At 43.1% G+C, this 22,075-nt stretch overlaps 1 non-coding gene and 1 pseudogene across 1 annotated transcript; both read left to right on the plus strand.

Annotated features, from left to right (window-relative positions):
- Positions 1–3,804: 3,804 nt before the first annotated feature.
- LOC116566681 lies at positions 3,805–3,938 on the plus strand. Its single transcript, XR_004275964.1, has one exon. It is a non-coding gene; the product is annotated as a U4 spliceosomal RNA (small nuclear RNA).
- Positions 3,939–10,106: 6,168 nt separating this feature from the next.
- Positions 10,107–10,595, plus strand: LOC116566657 (annotated as a pseudogene).
- Positions 10,596–22,075: the final 11,480 nt, after the last annotated feature.

Here is a 22,075-nt window from a genome sequence, read left to right on the forward strand (position 1 = left end):
CTCGTGATCCACCCGCCTCAGCCTCCCAAAGTGCTGGGATTACAGGCGTGAGCCACCGCGCCCGGCCCATTTTTAAGACGGAGTTTCACTCTTGTTGCCCAGGCTGGAGCGCGATGGCGCAATCTCAGCTCACGGCAACCTCTGCCTCCCGGGTTCAATCGATTCTCCTGTCTTAGTCTCCCAAGTAGCTGGGACTATAGGGATGTACCACCACAACCAGCTAATTTTGTATTTTTAGTAGAGACGGGGTTTCCCCATTTTGGTCAGGCTGGTCACAAACTCCCGACCTCAGGTGACCCACCCGCCTCGGCCTCCCAAAGTGCTGGGATTACAGGCGTGAGCCACTACGCCTGGCCAATCTTTACATTATCTTAAAAACAGTATTACTGCTGGGCGAGGTGACTCATACGTGTAATCCAGTACTTTGGGAGGCCGAGGTGGGCAGATTATGAGATCAGGAGCTTGAGGCCAGCCTGATCAACATGGGGAAACCCTGTCTCTACTAAAAATACAACAATTAGCCAGGCGTGGTGGCGCGTGCCTGTAATCCCAGCTACTCCGGAGACTGAGGCAGTAGAATCGCTTGAACCTGGGAAGCGCAGGTTTCAGTGAGCCAAGATCACGCCACTGCACTCCAGCCTCGAGGTGACAGAGCAAGACTCTGTCTCAAAAAAAAAAAAAAAAAAAAAAAAGAATTAAAGAAAAACCACTTTTTGGGTTCTCCAGTGCAAAAAAAAGAAAATAAAATAAGAAAAAACACTATTATTTTGATTTTTTGTTTTTCGTTTTTTGTTTTTTTGAGATGGACTTTTGCTCTTGTTCCCCAGACTGGAGTGCAATGATGTGATCTTGGCTCACTGCAATCTCTGCCTCCCGGTTTCAAGTGATTCTCCTGCCTCAGCCTCCTGAGCAGTTGGGATTACAGGCACCTGTCACCACACTTGACTAATTTTTTTGTATTTTTAGTAGAGACGGGATTTCACAGTATTTATTTGTGTGTAAATACAGTATTTATTCACAGTATTTATTTTTCACAGATTTACTTGTGAAAAATTGCTTTCACTTCATTTGAAAAATTCATTTCACTTCATTATTAGAGATGGGGTTTCACCATGTTGGTCAGGCTGGTCTTGAACTCCTGACCTCGTGATTTGCCTGCCTCGGCCTCCCCAAGTGCTGGGATTACAGGCATAAGCCACCATGTCTGGTCTCCTCTTTCACTCTTTTTCCAAACTTTTTATTAATGTACTTATTTTACCAATTTGAATTACATATAAAAATGGAAAGACTAATATGACCATGCCATATATGCTTTACCTAAATTTAACAATTGTTAACATTTACCTAAGTAAAATATTAATGTTAACAATTGCTAAATTTAGGCAAAGCATTTCTGTGTGTGTACATACATAGTAAACAGGGTGAAATATATGTATATTTAAAACACACACATATGGGCTGGGCACAATGTCTGAAGCCTGTAATAGCTCTTTGAAAGGCTGAGATGGGTGGATCGCTGGAGATCAGGAGTTTGAGGTCAGCTTAGCCAACATGGTGAAACCCTGTCTCTACTAAAAATACAAAAAATTAGCTGGGCGTGGTGGCTGGCGCCCGTAATCCCAGCTATTTGGGAGGCTAAGGCAAGAGAATCGCTTAACCCCAGAGGCAAAGGTTGCAGTGAGCTGAGATTGCGCCACTTCACTCCACCCTGGGCGACAGAACGAGACGCTAAGAAAAAAACAAAACAAAACAAAACAACAACAACAAAACCACACAATACATATATAGCTTTTCTTCTTTTTTGAGATCGGATTTCACTCTTATTGCCCAGGCTGGAGTACAATGGTGCAATCTTGGCTCACTGCAGCCTCTGCCCCCCAGGTTCAAGTGATTCTCCTGCCTCAGCCTCCTGAGTAGCTGAGATTACAGGCGCCCAAAACCACTCCTGGCTAATTTTTGTATTTTTAGTAGAGATGAGGTTTCACCATGTTGGCCAGGCTGGTCAGCTTGAACTCCTGACCTGAAGTCATCTGCCCGCCTCTGCCTCCCAATCTGCTGGGATTACAGAAGTGAGCCACTGCACCCTGCCTCAGAGGTCATTGCTATAGTTTGTTACAAATATTGGGTTGGAGCAGGTGAGTTTCTTGAACACAATACACTGAAAATTCCTACGTTGACCTTGGGAAATTATACTAAAGTCACATGGGTTGTCACTAATGTTTCTGGGAGATAAGGGCAGCAACTAGTGAAAAAGAAGCCTTTCAAAGGATTAAAGAAATGGTTTAAATTAGTACTTATGCAACACTGGAAATTCCTCACTATTGCTAAATAAGCATATTTTAGGAAAAAAGTAAATCCACTTTGTGATTTATTCTTTGAGTAAAACTGTTATTCTTTTTCTTTTGTTTCTCTTTAGTTTTAGGTTACTGATGCTTCTCTAGAGACAGTGAATAAATTCACATTAGAGTGGAAGCAACTAGACAGCAGCCAGCACCAGCCATGCCTGGGCCAGGACCTGTGCCATGGCGTTGCTCTCAGATGCTGCTGATATTACTGATATTTTCAGGGGTATCCTGGAGAGGGGTTCCCTGCCTCTGCCCAGGAAGAAACTTCCGGGATTCCTGCCTCAGCCAGGCACTCTGATCCGTGTGTATCCAGGTTCCGGGAGTTGCAGAAATGCCACCAGGATCTGAAGAGCACATTGCAAGACAAGGAGAGCTGGGAGGACTCAGACCCTGACCTCGTCCCAAAGTGAAAACCAATCCTGCCAAAGTGAATGCATTTTCTGTCCCTGAAGACAGACTTGAGACCCCTAGCTTCAGGGTGGCTTCTGCCTGACTTCCAGAGCTCCAGACAGTGCCTCGTCTGAAACCTCCATGTCCGGGACCCTCAGGCGGAGAAGGATCTGCCAGACTCTGCTTGGGGCTGGGCTCTGGGAGCCCTCAAATTTGACACCCCAGAAAGCAAATAAAACAGTCTAAATATGTCACACACACAAAATTAAAAGAGCTGAAGCAACCACTCGATGGCAATTTTTTCTTGTATCTTTCTAGCTTTGTACAATCTTTGTACAATTGGTCACACTTCATCTCTTTTGGTTCCTACAATTGCCACCACTATTGGCTTTCTCTCTGTTTTTCTTCCTAGTCTCCACTTTTTTGGGAGTATGATTAAACAGATGCATTCTGTTTCCCTTATTCTGATGAAACGTATTGCTGATGGCCTGTCTGGCCACACTGCCCTCTTAATTGTTCTCAAAGGTTGCTCCTTAGTAATCACCACAATTTGCCACCTCTCCCTTGGAGTGCAACTGTTAGAACTGGTTGAAGGGGTCCCAAAGGAATGCTCTGAATTTGTTAGCAATTGCTTTGATTCCTTATTAAACTTGATGTATGTTCAAGGTCTCTGATTTTCATACAAACCATAGAACTATGTAGATAAAAAGTTGTGTGATTTCTTTGGCAGCACTTAACCAGTAGTGTGATCAATAGTTGTTCTTTAGGCTGGGCACAGTAGCTCATGCCTGTAATTCTAGAACTTTGGGAGACTGAGTCGGGTGGATCACTTGAGGTGAGGAGTTCAAGACAAGTCTGGCCAACATAGTGAAACCCTGTCCCTACAAAAAAAATACAAAAATTAGCCGGGCATGGTGGTGGATGTCTGTAAAACAAGGTATTGGGGAGGCTGAGGCAGGGGAATAGCTTGAACCCGGGAAGTAGAGTCTGCAGTGAGCGGAAATCACACTACTGCACTCCATCCTGGGCAATAGAGCAAGACTCTGTCTCAGTAATCATCATAATAATAAGCTTTGTGCACCGGCAGTATTGCAGCCAATGAGGTTTATCCGAGGTGCAATTATTGAAAACTTTTTCCAATACCCCGCCATGACAACTTGAAATATAGTTGGCATTGGCAATTTTTTGCAGTCTCTACAGGGACTGAATCATAAAATAATAATAATAATAATAATAATAATAGCCAGGCACTCTGGCTCACACCTGTAATCCCAGCTCTTAGGGAGGCAGAGGCAGGAGGATATCTTGAGCCCAGGAGTTTGAGACCTACCTGGGCAATACAGTGAGACCCCATTCTCCACAAAAAGGAAAAAAACAAAAAGAAAAAAAAATAAGCATAATAATAAATATTACTTGTATGGAAGAAAATATAAGTTAGAAGGGAAGGTCAGGCACGGTGGCTCACACCTGTAATCCCAGCACTTTGGGACACTAAGGCAGGTAGATCACCTGAGGTCAGGAGTTCAAGACCAGCCAGGCCAACGTGGTAAAACCCGGTCTCTACTAAATACACAAAATTTAGCTTGGAATGGTGGTGCATGCCTGTAGTCCCAGCTACTCAAGAAGCTGAGGCAGGAGAATCTCTTGAGCCCAGGAGATGGAAGTTGCAGTGAGCTGAGATCATAATACTGCACTCCAGCCTGGGTGACACAGCAAGATTCTGTCTCAAAAAAAAAAAAAAAAACAAAAAACAAGGGATGAAAATGTGGGAAGAAAAACATGGGAATTTGTTAGGATGGAGAGGGAGATGGCAAAAGTGTGCCTCAGCCTCCCAAGTAGCTGGGGTTACAGGCATGCACCATCATGCCCGGCTAATTTTGTATTTTTAGTAGAGACGGAATTTCTCCACGTTAGTCAGGCTGGTCTTGAACTCCTGACCTCAGGTGATCTGCCTGCTTCGGCCTCCCAAAGTGCTGGGATTACAGGCGTAAGCCACCATGCCCAGCCCTGTTTGTTTGTTTTTGAGACGAAATTGCTATACTTGAGCTAAGTCTTCAAAAAGGAATAGGAGTTTACCTGGTGAACAGGATGGGAAGAAATTCTGACTGAGAGGTAGCCTATGAAAAAGCACTGGAATATGATATAGGAGGGTATATTTAGAGAAGAGAATGTAATTTGGTGTATTAGAGATGCCAGTCATTTCTCCTATCCGCTCCTTAGCAACCTGCCCTTCCCAAAGTCAATACGTAATGGATACCCTACATATGGAATGGCCCTGTACACTTGGCCACAAGATCAGAAATGGGGCCTTGACTAGATAGAGATAATGAGATTTTTTTTTTTTTTTTTTTGAGACAGAGTTTCACTGTGTCACCTAGGCTGGAATGCAGTGGTGCAATCTCGGCTCACTGCAACCCCCACCTCCCGGGTTCAAGTGATTCTCCTGCCTCAGCCTCCGAATAGCTGGGACTACAGGCATGTGCCACCATGCCCGGCTAATTTTTTGTATTTTTAGTACAGACAGGGTTTCACCATATTAGCCAGGATGGTCTCTATCTCCTGACCTCGTGATCCGCCCACCTCGGCCAAGATTTTTATCTTTCAGGGATAAACTGTATAGACTTTCATTATTGTTAATGGCATACAATGTAATTTCAGTCAGTCCTCCTACTGAATACAGCTCATCAAGCTGGATGAAAAACAAAATACATCCTCTAAAAGTATATCAGAACTAACAAAGTAGTGAGGAATTAACTGGACCAAGATTTTGGATTGGTCAGGAATTGGGAGTGAGGAGCCTAGCACTCATGATGCTTTGTCTGAGGCATTTGCTGATGCAGAACAAGTAATTAGAAAGCTAAGATGTATTTTTGGCAGCCTTAAGAGCCCATGGGGACAAAAGTTGGAGTCTAGGACTAATAAAGGGTGGCAACTCTTCTATATCACCCTTGGATTTGGCCTAGGACTTTAAAATCCTGCCTTGTAGGTATAAGGGAGCACAAGTAAAGTAACTCTTATATAGACTGTAGACTGACTTCAAATCATCTAAGGAGTCCAGAAAAATCTCGCAGCCTGAACTTATATTAGGTTTGCCCCTAATTGCTAGTGGCAAGAGTAAAACCAAAATCCACTTTGAAGGAAAAATAACATCATCCTAGGCCTCAAATTGTTTCTGTAATTTTCTTTCCCGCCCTTCCACCCTCCCTTTCTTCCTTCCTTCCTTCCCTTCTTTCTTTTTTGTTTGTTTTTGAGACATAGTCATTCAGGCTGGAGCACAGTGGCACAATCTCAGCTTACTGCAATCTTTGCCTCCTGTGTTCAAATGATTCTCCTGCCTCAGCTTCCCGAGTATCTGGAATTACAGACATGTGCACCACACCTGGCTAGTTTTTGTATTTTTAGTAGAGTTGGAGTGTCACTATGTTGGTCAGGATGGTCTCGAACTCCTGGCCTCAAGTGATCTGCTCACCTTGGCCTCCCAAAGTGCTGAGATTACAGAAGCAGGCCACTGTGACTGGCCTATAATTTTCTTTCAAAAACAATGTTTAGTGCAAGGATGACCAGGTTTCTAGGAACGAGGATCAAAATAGCTTAAAAAAAAAAAAAAAAAAAGACAACCAGGAACACAAGGAGACAAGATACCAGTAATAAGCAGGAGAAATAACAGATAATAGAAACAGACCTACAGGGATTCTATATTTTGCAATGACTAGATACAGACTATAAACAACTCTGTGTACCATGTTCAAGATCAAAGCCAAACTTAAAAGATTTGGCAGAGAACTGGAATTATAAAAACTGAAATTAAAAAGGAATATATTGGCCAGGCACTGTGCTTATGCCTGTAATCCCAGCACTTTGGGAGGCTGAGCAGGTGGATTATCTGGGGTCAGGAGTTCAAGACAAGCCTGGCCAACATGGAGAAACCCCATCTCTACTAAAAATACAAAAAATTAGCCAGGCATGGTGGCAGGTGCCTGTAATCCTAGCTACTTGGAATGCTGAGACAGGAGAATTGCTTGAACCTGGGAGGAAGAGGTTGCAGTAAGCCAAGATCACACCATGGCACTTCAGCCTGGGGAACAAGAGTGAAACTCCCTCTCAAAAAATAAAAATAAAAGGCAATATATTAATAGTGGATTTATAAGTGAACAAAATAGAATCTCTAGCTTGAGACAGTAGTGAGCACTAAAATGTAAAGATCAAAGAGAATCAGCCTGCTGGAATTGTTGGTCCATCTACAAGTTCAGGAAAAAATACAAAAAGAAACAGATTAAAATGCATGTGACCCCAGGGAGAGAAAGATGGAGAGAGAGTAGGTACTTCACTGCTTTCCAGTTCAGCCTCTTCCCACTACAAAGGATGCCACAAAAAACTGGGCACAGTGACTCACACCTGTAATCCCAATACTTTGGAAGTCTGACACAGGAGGGATTGCTTGAGGCCAGCAGCGAGACCAGCCTAGGCAACAGAGCAAGACCCTGTCTCTTAAAAAAAAAAAAAATGCTACAGTGAGCTATGATGGTGCCACTGCCCTCCAGCTTGGGCAACAGAATGAGACCCTGTCTTAGAAAAGAAAAAAAAATGCCACAATAAATATATTTGTATGCATATTCTTATGTATTGATGTTTTAAATTTTGCCTACCCTTCCTCCCTTGATGTTTTTATATCTATAGAAAGTATTCCCAAAAGTGAAATTGCTGCATTAAAATTATGTGTTACATTTTTAAAGATATTGTCACAATACTTTCCAGAAGGAGATAGCAATTTTTATTTCCCCCAGCAATGTGTGAGAATTCTCATCTCCCCACATTTTTTTCTAGTACTGAATGATTTGATCACCCAAATAATTTAAAATGGTATATTTAAGTCTGTTCTGCATAAAGACAGATGTGACCAATGGAATAGAATAGAGAGACCAAAAATAATCTCTCAAATATATGATTAAATTATTTTCAACAAGAGTGTCAAGATTATTTAATGGAGCTGAGCACAGTGGCTTGTGCCTATAATCCCAGAACTTTGGGAAGCTGAGCCTAGGAGTTCAAGACCAAACATGATGAGACCTCATCTCTAGAAAAAATTACAAAAATTAGCTGGGCATGGTGGCACATGTCCTGTGGTCTCAGCTATTCAAGAGGCTGAGATGGGAGAATCTCTTGAGCCTGGGAGGTTGAGGCTGCGGTGAGCCATAATCATGCCACTACACTCCAGCCTGGGCAACAGAGGGAGACCCTTGCCTCAAAAAAAAAAAAAAAATCATTTACTGTGGGAAAGAACAGTCTTTTAAACAAATGGTATTGAGAAAATTGGATATCCATATGCAAAATACTTTACATCGAATACAAAATTAACTCAAAATGGATCAAAGATCTAGTGTCATAGTTAAAATTAGAAAATTCTCAGAAGAAAACATAGGAGAAAAGCTTCGTGACATTGTATTTGGCAATGATTTCTTGAATTTGACACCAAAAGCACAGACAACAAAAGAAAAAAATAGATAAATTGAGGATTGGGGCATGGGGCTCATGCCTATAATCTCAGTGCTTTGGGAAGCCAAGGCAGAAGGATCACTGAGGCCAGAAGTTTGAGACCACTTCGACAAAATAGCCAGATCCCATCTCTGAGCGTGCCTGCAGTTCTAGCTACTTGAGAGGCTGAGGAGGGAAGATTGCTTGTATGCAGGAGTTCAAGGTTACAATTAGCTATGATTGCACCACTGTACCACCTGGGCAACAGAATGAGACCCTGTCTGTAAATAAATTTTTAAAAAGGAAAATAAAAAAAAAGATAAATTTGACTACATTAAAATTTAAAACTTGTGTGCATCAAAGAACACTTGTCAACAGAGTAAAAAGGCAACCCACAGTATGGGAGAAAATATTTATATACCTGTATCCTATATCTGATAAAAGATTGATATTCAGAATGCATGATGAACTCCTACAACTCAACTGACCAAAAAAGAAACACAACGAAAAAAAAAAGGATAAAGGATTTGAATAGATATTTCTCCAAAGAAGCTATACAGACGGTCAGTAAGATGCATCAATGATGCTCAACATCAGTAAATGTTAGAGAAATGCAAATCAAAACCACAATGAGATATCACTTCACCTCCACTAGAACGGCCCTGATCAAAAAAACGGGTAACAATAAGTATTGGTAAGGCCGGGCGAGGTGGCTCACACCTATAATCCCAGCACTTTGGGAGGCCGAGACGAGTGGATCACGAGGTCAAGAGATGGAGACCATCCTGGTCAACATGGTGAAACCCCATCTCTACTAAAAATACAAAAATTAGCTGGGCATGGTGGCGCACGCCTGTAGTCCCAGCTACTTGGGAGGCTGAGGCAGGGGAATTGTTTGAACCCAGGAGTCGGAGGTTGCAGTGAGCTGAGATCGCGGCCATTGCACTCCAGCCTGGGTAACAAGAGAGAAACTGCGTCTCTCTCAAAAAAAAAAAAAAAAAAGTATCAATAAGGTTATGGAGAAATTGGAACTTTCATACATTACTAATGAGAATGTAAAATGATGCCGCATTCTAGAAAAGTTTGGTGATTCTTCAAACATTAAACAGATTAAGGTTGGTGCAAAAGTGATTGCGGTTTTTGCCATTGAAAGGAGTGGCAAAAGCTGCAATTATTTTTGCACCAACGTAATATAATTATCATATGATCCAGCACTTCCGCTTTGGGGTGTATATACCCCCAAGAATTGAAAGGAGGGCCTTGAACAGATATTAGTATACCAATTTCATAGCTTTTTTTTTTTTTTTTAAGACAGAGTCTTGCTCTGTCGCCCAGGCTGGAATGCATTGGTGCGTCTTAGCTCACTGCAACCTCTGCCTCCTCGGTTCCAGCGATTCTCATGCCTCAGCATCCTGAGTAGATGGGACTACAGGCAGGCATCACCACAACCCAGGCCGGAGTGTTTTTATTTTTATTAGCCCAGCTAATGTTTTATTTTTAGTAGAGACAGGGTTTCACCACATTGCCCAGGCTGGTCTAGAACTCCTGGCCTGAAGCAATCCACTGACCTCAGCCTCTCAAAGTGCTGAATTTATAGGCATGACCCACCACCCCTGGCCCAAATTTCATAACAATATTATCCACAATAGCCACAAGGTGGAAGCAATGTAAGTGTCCATCAACAGATGAATGGATAAACAACATGTAGTATATACATACAAGGGAATATTGTTCAGCCTTAAAAAGGAATGAATAAGACCGGGCATGGTGGCTCACGCCTGTAATCCCAGAACTTTGGAAGGCTGAGGCAGGCAGATCACTTGAGGTCAGGAGTTCAAAACCAGCCTGAACAACATGGTGAAAACCTGTCTCTACTAAACATACAAAAATTAGCCTTTTTCCTTCTTTCCGGCGTTCAAGATGTCGAAGCGAGGACGTGGTGGGTCTTCTGGTGTGAAATTCCGGATTTCCTTGGGTCTTGTGGTAGGAGCTGTGATCAACCGTGCTGACAACACGGGAGCCAAAAACGTGTATATCATCTCTGTGAAGGGGATCAAGGGATGGCTGAACAGACTTCCCTCTGCTGGTATGGATGACATGGTGATGGCCACAGTCAAGAAGGGCAAACCGGAGCTCAGAAAAAAGATACACCCAGCAGTGGTCATTCGACAACAAAAGTTATACCGGAGAAAAGATGGAGTGTTTCTTTATTCTGAAGATAATGCAGGGGTCATAGTGAACAACAAAGGCAAGATGAAAGGTTCTACCATTACAGGACCAGTAGCAAAGGAGTGTGCAGACCTGTGGTCCCAAACTGCATCTAATGCTGGCAGCATTGCATGATTCTCCACTTTATTTGTAAAAAATTGAAAAATCTTTAAAACCATTTTTAAAAATACAAAAATTATCTGGGTGTGGTGGTTCATGCCTGTAGTCCCAGCTACTTGGGAGGCTGAGGCAGGAGAACGGCTTGAACCTGGGAGGAGGAGGTTGCAGTGAGCCGAGATCGTGCCATTGTAAGACGGCCTGGGCAACAGAATGACACTCTAAAAAAAAAAAAAAAAAAAAATTAGCCTGGCTTGGTGGCACATGCCTCCACAGGCTGAGGCGTGAGAATAACCTGGGATGGGGAGATTGCAGTGAGTCAAGATCACACCACTGCACTCCGGCCTGGGCAACAGAGTGAGACTCCATGTTAATAATAAATAAATACGGCCGGTTGCGGTGGCTCAAACCTGTAATCCCAGAACTTGGGGAGGCCAAGGCAGGTGGATCACAAGGTCAGGAGTTCAAGACCAGTCTGACCAATATTGTGAAACCCCATCTCTACTAAAAATACAAAAATTAGCTGGGAGTGGTAGTGCACACTTATAATCCCAGCTACTTGGGAGGCTGAGGTAGGAGAAACACTTGAACCCAGGAGGCAGAGGTTGCAGTGAGCTGAGATGGTGCCACTGCACTCCTGCTTGGGTCACAGAGTGAGACTCCATCTCAAAAAAAAAAAAAAAAAAAGTGAATGAATTTAAGTTATATTTTAAAAGTAAAACTGAACGAACTTGCTGATGATTTGATATAGGTATCAAAGAAGCATTGAAGGATCTGGACTTGAGCAATTTTGAATATTCAGAAGACCCTTTTACTGGGCAATTTTGAATATTCGGAAGACTGAGATAGATAGAGCTTCCGGGAAGAAAAATCAAAAGTTCTGTTTTAGGTATATTAAGTAGTTTGAGATGCCTACTAGATATGTCAGTGATTTATCATGTGCATATTTAATATATGAGACTAGGAGCTCAAGGAAGAGAGGTAAGGCTGGATTATAAATTAGGTAGTCAATGGCAGATAGATGGTATTTAAAGTATGGGGCTGGATGGAATCACCTAGGGCAAACTATGGATAGGGTAGAAAAGAGCAAAAGGCAGAGCAAATGTTTAGAAGTTTGGTCAAGGAAGAGGAGGATCCAACCAAGATGACTGAGGGTGGCCAAGGAGGCAAGAAGAACACCAGTGTCCTAGTGTCCTAGTGTCCTTCTAGTGTCCTAGAAGGAGGGAAGGAAATTATTTTGGCTGGGCACAGTGGCTCATGCCTGTAATCCTGCACTTTGGGAGGCTGAGGAGGGAGCATCACTTGAACTCAGGAGTTAGAGACCAGCCTAGGCAAAATGGCAAAACCCCAACTCTACAAAATAGTAATAATAATAATAATACATAGCCCGGGATGGTGGCATGCACCTGTAGTCCCAACTACTCGGGAGGCTGAGGTGGGAGAATTGGTTGGCCCAGGAGCTTGAGGTTGCAGTGAATTGCACCACTGCATTCCAGCCTGGGCGACAGAGTGAGATCTTGTCACTAAAAGAAAAAAAAGAAATTATTTCAAAGAATACTATTTTTGTTTTGTTATTTATTTATTTAGACACAGAGTCTCACTCTGTTGCCCAAGTTGGAGTGCAGTGGCACGATCATAGTTCACTGGAACTTCAACCTCTGGGGCTCAAGCAATCCTCCCACCCCAACCTTCCGAGTAGCTGGGACTACAGCTGTACACCACCATGACTGGCTAATTGTTAATTTTTTTATAGAGACAGGGTTTCACCATGTTGCCCATGTTGGCTACAAAAAAAAAAAAAAAACATGCTGGTCTCCAGCTCCTGGGCTCAAGTGATCTGCCTGCCTTGCCTCCCAAACTGTTGGAATTACAGGCGTGAGCCACTGCACCCAGCCAAAAACAAGTTTTTGAATGGATAAGATTACATGGTACAATTTTTTTTTTGAGACCAAGTTTTTCTCTTGTTGCCCAGCTGGAGTGCAATGGTGGGATCTTGGCTCACTGCAACCTCCACCTCCCAGGTTCAAGAGATTCTCCTGCCTCAGCCTCCCGAGTAACGGGGATTACAGGCGGCTGCCACCATGCCCAGGTAATTTTTGTATGTTTAGTAGAGACAGGGTTTCACCATGTCGGCCAGGCTGGTCTCAAACTCCTGACCTCAGGTGATCTGCCCCGCTCGGCCTCCCAAAGTTCTGGGATTAAAGGCATGAGTCACCGCGCCCAGCCAAGGTACAAAATTTTAAACATACCAAAGGACATACAATGAAAAGTCTCACTGCCACACTTTTCCTCCAGCCACACTGTTTTTCTCCCTAAATTCAATATTTCTAGGCTCTTATGAATTCTTCTGGTAATATTCTCTGAATATACAAGCAAGTGTGTGTGTGTGTGTATTCTTCTACCTTCCTTCTTTCTAAACAAATGCACAATTTGCAACTCATTGTACATGATGTTTCTGTCCCTTGCTTTTCTACTTATGAATCTATCTTGGAGATTGTTTCATATATTTATAAGGTCTTTCACTTTCTTTTTTTTTGAAGTTTTTTCTTTTCTGCTTCACTGCTTCTCTGAATTGCTTTATTTATGGCTCCGTTGTATTGTTACACCCTAATTTATTTATTCAATCCCTTAGTGACTCCTATTGATGAATATTTAGGTTGTTTCCAATCTTTTGTTATTACAAGCAAAGCTGCAATGAATAATTTTTTTACATAGAGTATTTCATATGTGCGCAATGTATTTGTAGGATAAAATTACCTAGAAGAATTACTGAGTCAAAGGGTAAGTAAATTTGTGACTGATAGATAACGGTGCCAAAATGCTTCTATGGGGCCTAGTGCGGTGGCTCATACCTGTAATCCCAGCCCTTGGAAGGCCAAAGCGGGTGGATCACCTGAAGTCGAGAGTTTGAGAATAGTGGTGGCCAAAATGGTGAAACTCTGTCTCTACCAAAAAATACAAAAATTAGCCAGGCATGGTGGCATGCACCTGTAGTGCCCGTTACTAGGAAGCCTGAGGCGGGAGAATCTCTTAAACCTGGAAGATAATTAGGTAGTTTGGTAGATTTGGTGGTGAAAGGATGACAAAGTTCCTATCTGCTTACCTATGTTTTCCTAATGACGTAAAAGGCAAATTCGTTAGCTGAGAGAGCAGAGCAAGAAAAAGCTGTTAATGTTTGAGGAAAGATGGAGATTTAGAAGGTTGAGAGACCATTCTAACTTCATTTTTCCCCCTTGAAACAAAAGATAATTTATTTAACATTTTTATCAGTACAATGATTCAATCTGATGGAATGACTCTGTTTCCCTTTGAAAACTTCTTTATCCTTGGGGAAGGGTTCATACGGTTATATTTTTCTTTTCTTTTTGAGATGGAGTCTCACTCTGTCACCCAGGCTGGAGTGCAATGGTGTGATCTCTGCTCACTGCAACCTCTGACCCCCGGGGTTTAAGCGATTCTTGTGCCTCAGCCTCCCAAGTAGCTGGGATTACAGGCGGCCGCCACCATGCCTGGCTAATTTTTGTAATTTTATTAGAGACAGGGTTTCACCATGTTAGCCAGACTGGTCTCAAACTCCTGGCCTCTAGTGATATGCTTGCCTCGGCCTCCCAAAGTGCTAGGATCACAGGTGTGAACCACCACGCCGAGCCGTGGTATGGTTATATTTTTCTGGTAGTATAAATGACTTGGCCTCAATGTACTATACCTGGGCTCCTAGTAGGGTAAGTTTGTTTTCAAGAAGTGTTTGGGTTCACTCTTTTTTTTTCCTCTTTTTTGAGATGGAGTCTCGCTCTGTCACCCAGGCTGAAGTGCAATGGCGCAATCTCGGCTCACTGCAACCTCTGCCTCTCAGGGTTCAAGTAATTCTTGTGCCTCAGCCTCCCAAGTAGCTGGGATTACAGGCACCCACCACCATGCCCAGCTAATTTTTTTGTATTTTTAGTAGCGACAGGGTTTCATCATGTTGGTCAGGCTGGTTTCCAACTCCTGACCTCAAGTGATCCACCAGCCTCAGCCTCCCAAAATGCTAGGATTACAGGCATGAGCCCCTGTGCCCGGCCTGGGTTCACTCTTTGGGTGACAATTGAAAGCCTCTCCATAAATGACACATTTTCTACACTTATCGCACAGATGCTAAAAGCTCAATAACTTGAATTTGAGTTACTTGCCTTCTCTTTGTGCACTTGGCATTTATATTTTATGTCCCTAAAGAGACAATTTGATTGGACTGATTTGTCATTGCCGATACTGAGTGCTGCTTTTGAACACCTAACTATTGCTATTGCCTCAGTGGCAGTAGGTAGCTTGCATATAGTGGCCTTTGACTTACGTTTCAGCTACTGGTCCATCAGCTGTGATAGCAGGGTTTGTTTAATTCAAATCAGTTTGTATGAGTCATAGCACTTGAGCAAGAACAGTATTTCACTTTACCTAGAAGGGGCCATGTACATGGCAAGCCCAGATGGCTGCATGGACTTCATTCAGCTGTTCCAGTAAATTGTTCATATCCTTTGTCTCAGAAATTCTACATCTAAGAATCTAACCTAAGGAAGTAATCTTTAGGAGACAGTATAGTAGAGTGGTTAAGAACATATATGTTTGAGCCAGGCATGCCCCCCCTCAAAAAAAAGAACATACATGCTTTAGAGTCAGACACATTTAGAATTGAATCCCAAATGGAAATGTAGAATTAAGTATCTTCTAGAGTTTTATTTCTCTGCTCCTCAAGTCATTGCTATGCAATGTTTTTGTTTGTTTTGTTTTTAAATATATATTTTTTAAAATTTATTTTTGAGACAGTCTCCTCTGTCACCCCAGCTGAAGCTCAGTGGTGCGATCTCAACTCACTGCAACTTCCATCTCCTGGGTTCAAGTAATTCTCCTGCCTCAGCCTCCTGAGTAGCTGGCATTACAGGCGTGTAATCCCAAACTGACACGAGATGCCTGGCTAATTTTTTTCTATTTTTAATAGAGATGGAGTTTTGCCATGTTGCCCAGGCTGGTCTCAAACTTCTAAGCTCAGACAATCTACCCACCTCAGCCTCCCAAAGTGCTAGGATTACAGGTGTGAGCCACCACGCCCAACTTAAGTATATTTTTAATGTTTAATTTTTATAGATATGTAGTAGATGTACATATTTATGGGGTACATGAGATGTTTTGATACACGCAAACAATGTGTAAAGATCACATCACAATAAATGGGGTGTCTGTCACCTCAAGCACTCATCATTTTTTTGTGTTATGCACATTCCAATTTTATTCCCTCAGCCCTTTTAAAATATTTTTTTAATTGTGCTTTAGATTCTGGGGTACATGTGCAGATCATGCAGGACTGTTGCATAGGTACACACATGGCAAGGTGGTTTGCTGCCTCCATCCCCCGTCACCTATATCTGGCATTTCTCCCCATATTATCCCTCCCCAACTCCCCACCCCCTTCTGTCCCTCCCTAGCCCCTGACAACAGACCCCAGTGTGTGCTACTCCCCTCCCTATGTCCATGTGTTCTCATTGTTCAACACCTTCCTGTGAGTGAGAATATGCGGTGTTTGATTTTCTGTTCTCGTGTCAGTTTGCTGAGAATGATGCTTTCCAGAAACATGAACTCATAGCTTTTTATGGCTGCACAGTACTCCATGATGTATATGTGCCACATTTTCCCCGTTCAGTCTATCATCGATGGGCATTTGGGTTGGTTCCAGGTCTTTGCTATTGTAAACTGTGCTGCAATGAACATTCGTGTGCATGCATCTTTATAATAGAATGATTTATAATCCTTTGGATATATACTCAGTAATGGGATTGCTGGGTCAAATGGAATTTCTATTTCTAGATCCTTGAGGAACTGCCATACTGTCTTCCATGATGGTTGAACTAATTTATACTCCCACCAACGGTGTAAAAGTGTTCCTATTTCTCCACATCCTCTCCAGCATCTGTTGTCTCCAGATTTTTTAATGATCTCCATTCTAATTGGCGTGAGATGGTATCTCAATGTGGTTTTGATTTGCATTTCTCTAATGACCAGTGATGAGCATTTTTTCATATGTTTGTTGGCCTCATATATGTGTTCTTTTGAAAAGTGTCTGTTCACATACTTTGCCCACTTTTGAATGGTTTTTTTTTTTTTTTTTTTTTTGAGACAGAGTCTCATTCTGTCACCAGGCTGGAGTGCAATGGTGTGATCTTGCCTCTGTGCAATCTCTGCCTCTGGGTTCAAGCAATTCTCTTGCCTCAGCCTCCTGAATAGCTGGGATTACAGGCATGAGCCACCTCACTCGGCTAATTTTGTAGCTTTAGTAGAGACAGGGTTTCTCCATGTTGGTCAGGCTGGTCTCAAACTCCCAACCTCAGGTGATTTGCCCACCTTGGCCTCCCAAAGTGCTGGGATTACAGGCATGAGCCACCATGCCCAGCCTACAGTTTTCTTTTTAAGAGACAGTCTCTTGCTCTGTCATCCAGGCTGGTCTTGAATTCCTGGCCTCAAGTGATTCTCTCACCTCAGCCTCCTGAATAATTAGGATTATAGGTGAGAGCCACCACACCTGGCTAATGTGTACAATGTAGTAATTTTAACATATTCACAGAGTTGTGCAACCATCACCATACTTTTTTTTTTTTTTTTGAGATGGAGTTTTGCTCTTGTTGCCCAGGCTGAAGTGTAATGGCATGATTTCAGCTCACTGCAACCTCTGCCTCCCGAGTTCAAGTGATTCTCCTGCCTCAGCCTCCCAAGTGGCTGGAGTTACAGGCATGCGCCACCACACCCAGCTAATTTTTTTGTATTTTCAGTACAGACAAGGTTTCTTCATGTTGGTCAGGCTGGTCTCGAACTCCCAAGTGATCCTCCTGCCTCAGCCTCCCAAAGTGTTGGGATTACATGCGTGAGCCACTGCACCTGGCCCATCACCACGTTTTAGAATATTTTCATCATCCCCAAAAGAAACACCCTGCCCATTAGTCACTCCCCATCCTGTAGAACCAAATTCACTTTGTGTCTATGGATTTGCCTATTCTGGATTTTTCATATAGTGGAATCTTATAATATGTGGTCTTTTGTGACTAGATTTTTTTCATTTAGCATAATGTTTCCAGGTTCATCCATGTTATAGCATATACCAGTACTTGATTCCTTTTTTTTCCCTTTTTTCCTTGAGACAGGGTCTCACTCTTTTGCGCATGCTGGATAAAGTACATGGCACAATCACGGCTCACAGAAGCCTCTACCTTCCTGGGCTCAAGCAATTTTCCTACCTCAGCCTCCTAAGTAGCTGGGACTACAGGCCCACAGCACCACACCCAAGTAATATATATATATCACCATGCCCGGTCTACTTTCAATTATCCATTTGATAGTTGATGAACATTTAGACTGTTTATAAATAACACTGCTGTGAACATTTATGTACAACTTTTTGCACACACATTTTTCTGTGGATACATGTTTCCATTTTTGTGGAAATACCTCGAAGTGGAATTGCTGGGTCATAGTGTAACTCTGCTTTTAACTTTTTGGGGTATTGTCAAACTGTTTTCCAAAATGCTACACCATATTACACTATTACCAACAATGTATAAGGGTTCCAAATTCTCCACATCTTCACCAACATGTCTTTTGTGATTGTTCATGGGGTTCCCTTGTTTTGTTCTGTTTTTTTTTGGATAGGCTGGAGTGCAGTGGTGTAATCACAGCTCACTGTAGCCTAGAACTTCCTGACTGAAATGACTCTCCCACTTCAACCTCTTGAGTAGCTGGGATCACAGGTGTGCACCACCACCTCTGACTTTTAAAAATATTATTTTTGTAGAGATGGGGTCTCCCTATGTTGCCCAGGTTGGTCTCCAACTCCTGAGCTCAAGTGATCCTCCCACTTCAGCCTCCCAAAGTACTGGGATTACAATGTGAGCCACCATGCCCAGCCAACACTTTTTATTAAAGGTTGAACATCCTGGCCGGGCACGGTGGCTCATGCCTGTAATCCCAGCACTTTGGGAGGCCAAGGCAGGTGGATCACAAGATGAGGAGTTTGAGACCAGCCTGACCAACATGGTGAAACCCCATCTCTAGTAAAAATACAAAAATTAGCTGGATGTGATGCACACTTATAATCCCAGCTACTCAGAAGGCTGAGGCAGGAGTGATCGTTTGAACCCGGTGGGGGGTGGAGGTTGCAGTGAGCAGAGATCATGCCACTGCACGCCAGCCTACGTGACAGAGCTAGAGCTAGAGCTAGAGACTCCGTCTCCAACAAAAAAAAGGTTGAGCATCCCTAATCCAAAAATCTGAAGTTCTTCAAAATGTGAAACTTGTTGAGCACTGACATGACACCACAAGTGGAAAATTTCATACCTAACCTTATGTGATGGCTAGTCAAAAGGCAGGTACATAACATACAGCATCCCCAAGGGAAAAACAAAATTACCTTCAGGCTATGTGTATAAGGTATATATGAAACATAAGTGAATTTCATGTTTAAAAATTCCAAAATTTGCTGGGCACGGTGGCTCATGCCTGTAATCCCAGCACTTTGGGAGGCCGAGGCAGGCGGATCATCTGAGGTCAGGAGTTTGAGACCAGCCTGACCAACATGGAGAAATCCTGTCCCTACTAAAAATTAAAAATTAAAAAAATTAGCCAGGTGTGGTGGCATGTGTCCCAGCTACTCGAGAGACTGAGGCGGGAGAACTGATTGAACCCAGGAGGCAGAGGTTGTAGTGAGCTGAGATTGTGCCACTGCACTCTAGCCTGGGTGCCAGAGTGAGATTCTGTCTCAAAAAAAAAAAAAAAAAAAAAAGTCAAAGCTGAAACATTTTTGGTCCCAAGCATTTCCAATAGGAAGTTCTCAACATGTTTCTGTCTTCTTCTTTTTTCTTTTTTTTTTTAAGACAGGGTCTTACTCCATCACCCAGGCTGGAGTGCACTCTTATCACTCTTGGCCTGTAAAGCCTAAAGCCTAAAGCCTAAAATATTTACTATCTGTTTTTTTTAAAAGACACACGTGTAGGCCGGGCGCGGTGGCTCACGCCTATAATCCCAGCACTTTGGGAGGCCGAGGCGGGTAGATCACGAGGTCAAGAGATCGAGACCATCCTGGACAACACGGTGAAACCCCGTCTCTACTAAAACTACAAAAAATTAGCTGGGCATGGTGGCACGTGCCTGTAATCCCAGCTACTCAGGAGGCTGAGGCAGGAGAATTGCCTGAACCCAGGAGGTGGAGGTTGCGGTGAGCTGAGATCGCGCCATTGCACTCCAGCCTGGGTAACAAGAGCGAAACTCCGCCTCAAAAAAAAAAAAAAAAAAAAAAAAAAGACACACATGTATGTTTACACACATGTAGGTTTACACACACACACGTTTACACACACACATACGGTCCTGCTCCGTCGCCCAGACTGGGGTGCAGTGGCGTGATCTTGGCTCACTACAACCTCTGCTTCCCAGGTTTAAGTGATTCTCCTGCCTCAGCCTCCCAAATTGCTGGGATTACAGGTAACTGCCACCACACCTGGCTAATTTTTGTATTTTTAGTAGAGACTTGGTTTCACTGTGTTAGCCAGGTTGGTCTCGAACTCCTGACGTCAAGTGATCCACCTGCCTGGCCGCCCAAAGTGCTGGGATTACAGTCATGAACCATCGTGACTGGCCACTAGCTGCTTCTCTTTTCTTTGAGACCACATTTGCTCTGTTGCCCAGGCTGGAGTGCAGTGGTGCGATCTTGGCTCACTGAAACCTCCACCTCCTGGATTCAAGTGCTTCTCCTGCCTCAACCTTCCTAATAGCTGGGATTACAGGTGCACACCACCACAGCGGGGTAATTTTTGTATTTTTTGTAGAGACGGGGTTTCACCAGGTTGGTCTTGAACTCCTGACCTCAGGTGATCTGTCTACTTTAGTCTCCCAAAGTGCTGGGATTACATATCTGCTTCTTTATAGACAATATTTGCTGACCCCAGGTTTAGAGGAGTTAGAAATTGTTTCTAAAAGGGTGATATTTAAGATGAGACATGGGGACACCATAGGAGCACTTCTGAAAGAGGTGCAACATGAGAAAGGTATAAAGGGATATGTTAGTAGCATTCTGGAGAGGGGTCATTTATTCAAGTAAAAACTACTCTAGGTTAACCCCACTCTCTATCACTGCAGTTTACAACTACAGAAACTGAAGCAACAAGACACTGACAGGAAAACACAAGGCACAGCAACAAGATGGTACCACGGCTCATCGCCCACATCTCCACTCCCCTCCTCACACAAAGCCCCAAAGCAAATCTTTGCATTTTGAATTGTTACCTTTTGTAACCATTTAGTTAACTGAGTTTGGACCACAATTGAGTTTTGGCTCCAACTTTGATGGGGTAGAGGGCCTGAAGAAAGGATGAGCTGGCCAGGCACGGAGGCTCAAGCCTGTAATCCCAGCACTTTGGGAGGCGGAGGCAGGTGGATCACCTGAGGTTAGGAGATTGAGACCAGCCTGACCAACATGGAGAAACCCCCATCTCTACTAAAAATACAAAAAATTAGCCAGACATGGTGACACATGCCTGTATTTCCAGCTACTCGGGAGGCTGAGGCAGGAGAATCGTTTGAATCCAGGAGGCAGAGGCTGCAGTGAGCCAAGATCGCGTCACTGCACTCCAGCCTGGAGAACAAGAGCAAAATTCCGCTTAAAAAAAAAAAAAAAAAAAAAAGATGAGCTGTTTCACATCTTCAAGGTTAAAAGGTAGTAGGCACACGGAAGTAACAAAGTAACAGACAGAACTGAAAATCTGAGTATCTAAAAGAAGTGGGAAAAAAGTTACAAAAAACATGCCAGGATAGAGTTGGACAGAGAATCATGGAATAGTATGTATCTAAATAGAAGCTATTTGGGCAGTAGCTCTAGAGATATTCATATAAATAATCAGAGGATAAACTATCCTAAAGCGGAACTAGCAAATGGAAGAAAAAATGCAGGCTGGGCACAGTGGCTCATGCCTATAATCTCAGCACTTTGGGAGGCCAAGGCAGGCGGATCACTTGAGGTCAGGAGTTCAAGACCAACCTGGCCAACATGACAAAATCCCATCTCTACTAAAAATACAAAAATTAGCTGGGCATGGTGGCACATGCCCGTAATCTCAGCTACTTGGGAGGCTGAGGGAGGAGAATCACTTGAACTCAGGAGGCAGAGGTTGCAGTGAGCGGGGACTGCACCACCACACTCCAGACTAAGAGACATAGTGAGAGACTGTCTAAAAAAGAAAGAAAGAGAGAGAAAGAGAAAGAAAGAAAGAAAGGGAGAGGGGGGGAGAGAGAGAGAGAGAAAAAGAGAGAGAAAGAGAGAAAGAGAGAAAGGGAGAGGGAGAGAGAGAGAGAGAGAGAAAGAAAGAAAAAATACAAATGAACTGAGGCAAACCAGAATTGGTATTTATCATGATTAAAGGGGAAAAGGAAGAAAAACCAAATATTTAAAGACTTTAAAAAACTGCTGTAAACATTGAAGAACTCAGAAAAGTGCAATTCTCACTGTGATTTATTCCTTAGGGGACTATGCCACT

Source organism: Sapajus apella, unplaced genomic scaffold (assembly GCF_009761245.1).
Source record: "Sapajus apella isolate SASKATOON/1434 unplaced genomic scaffold, GSC_monkey_1.0 scaffold43, whole genome shotgun sequence".
In the NCBI taxonomy this organism is placed as follows: Eukaryota; Metazoa; Chordata; class Mammalia; order Primates; family Cebidae; genus Sapajus; species Sapajus apella.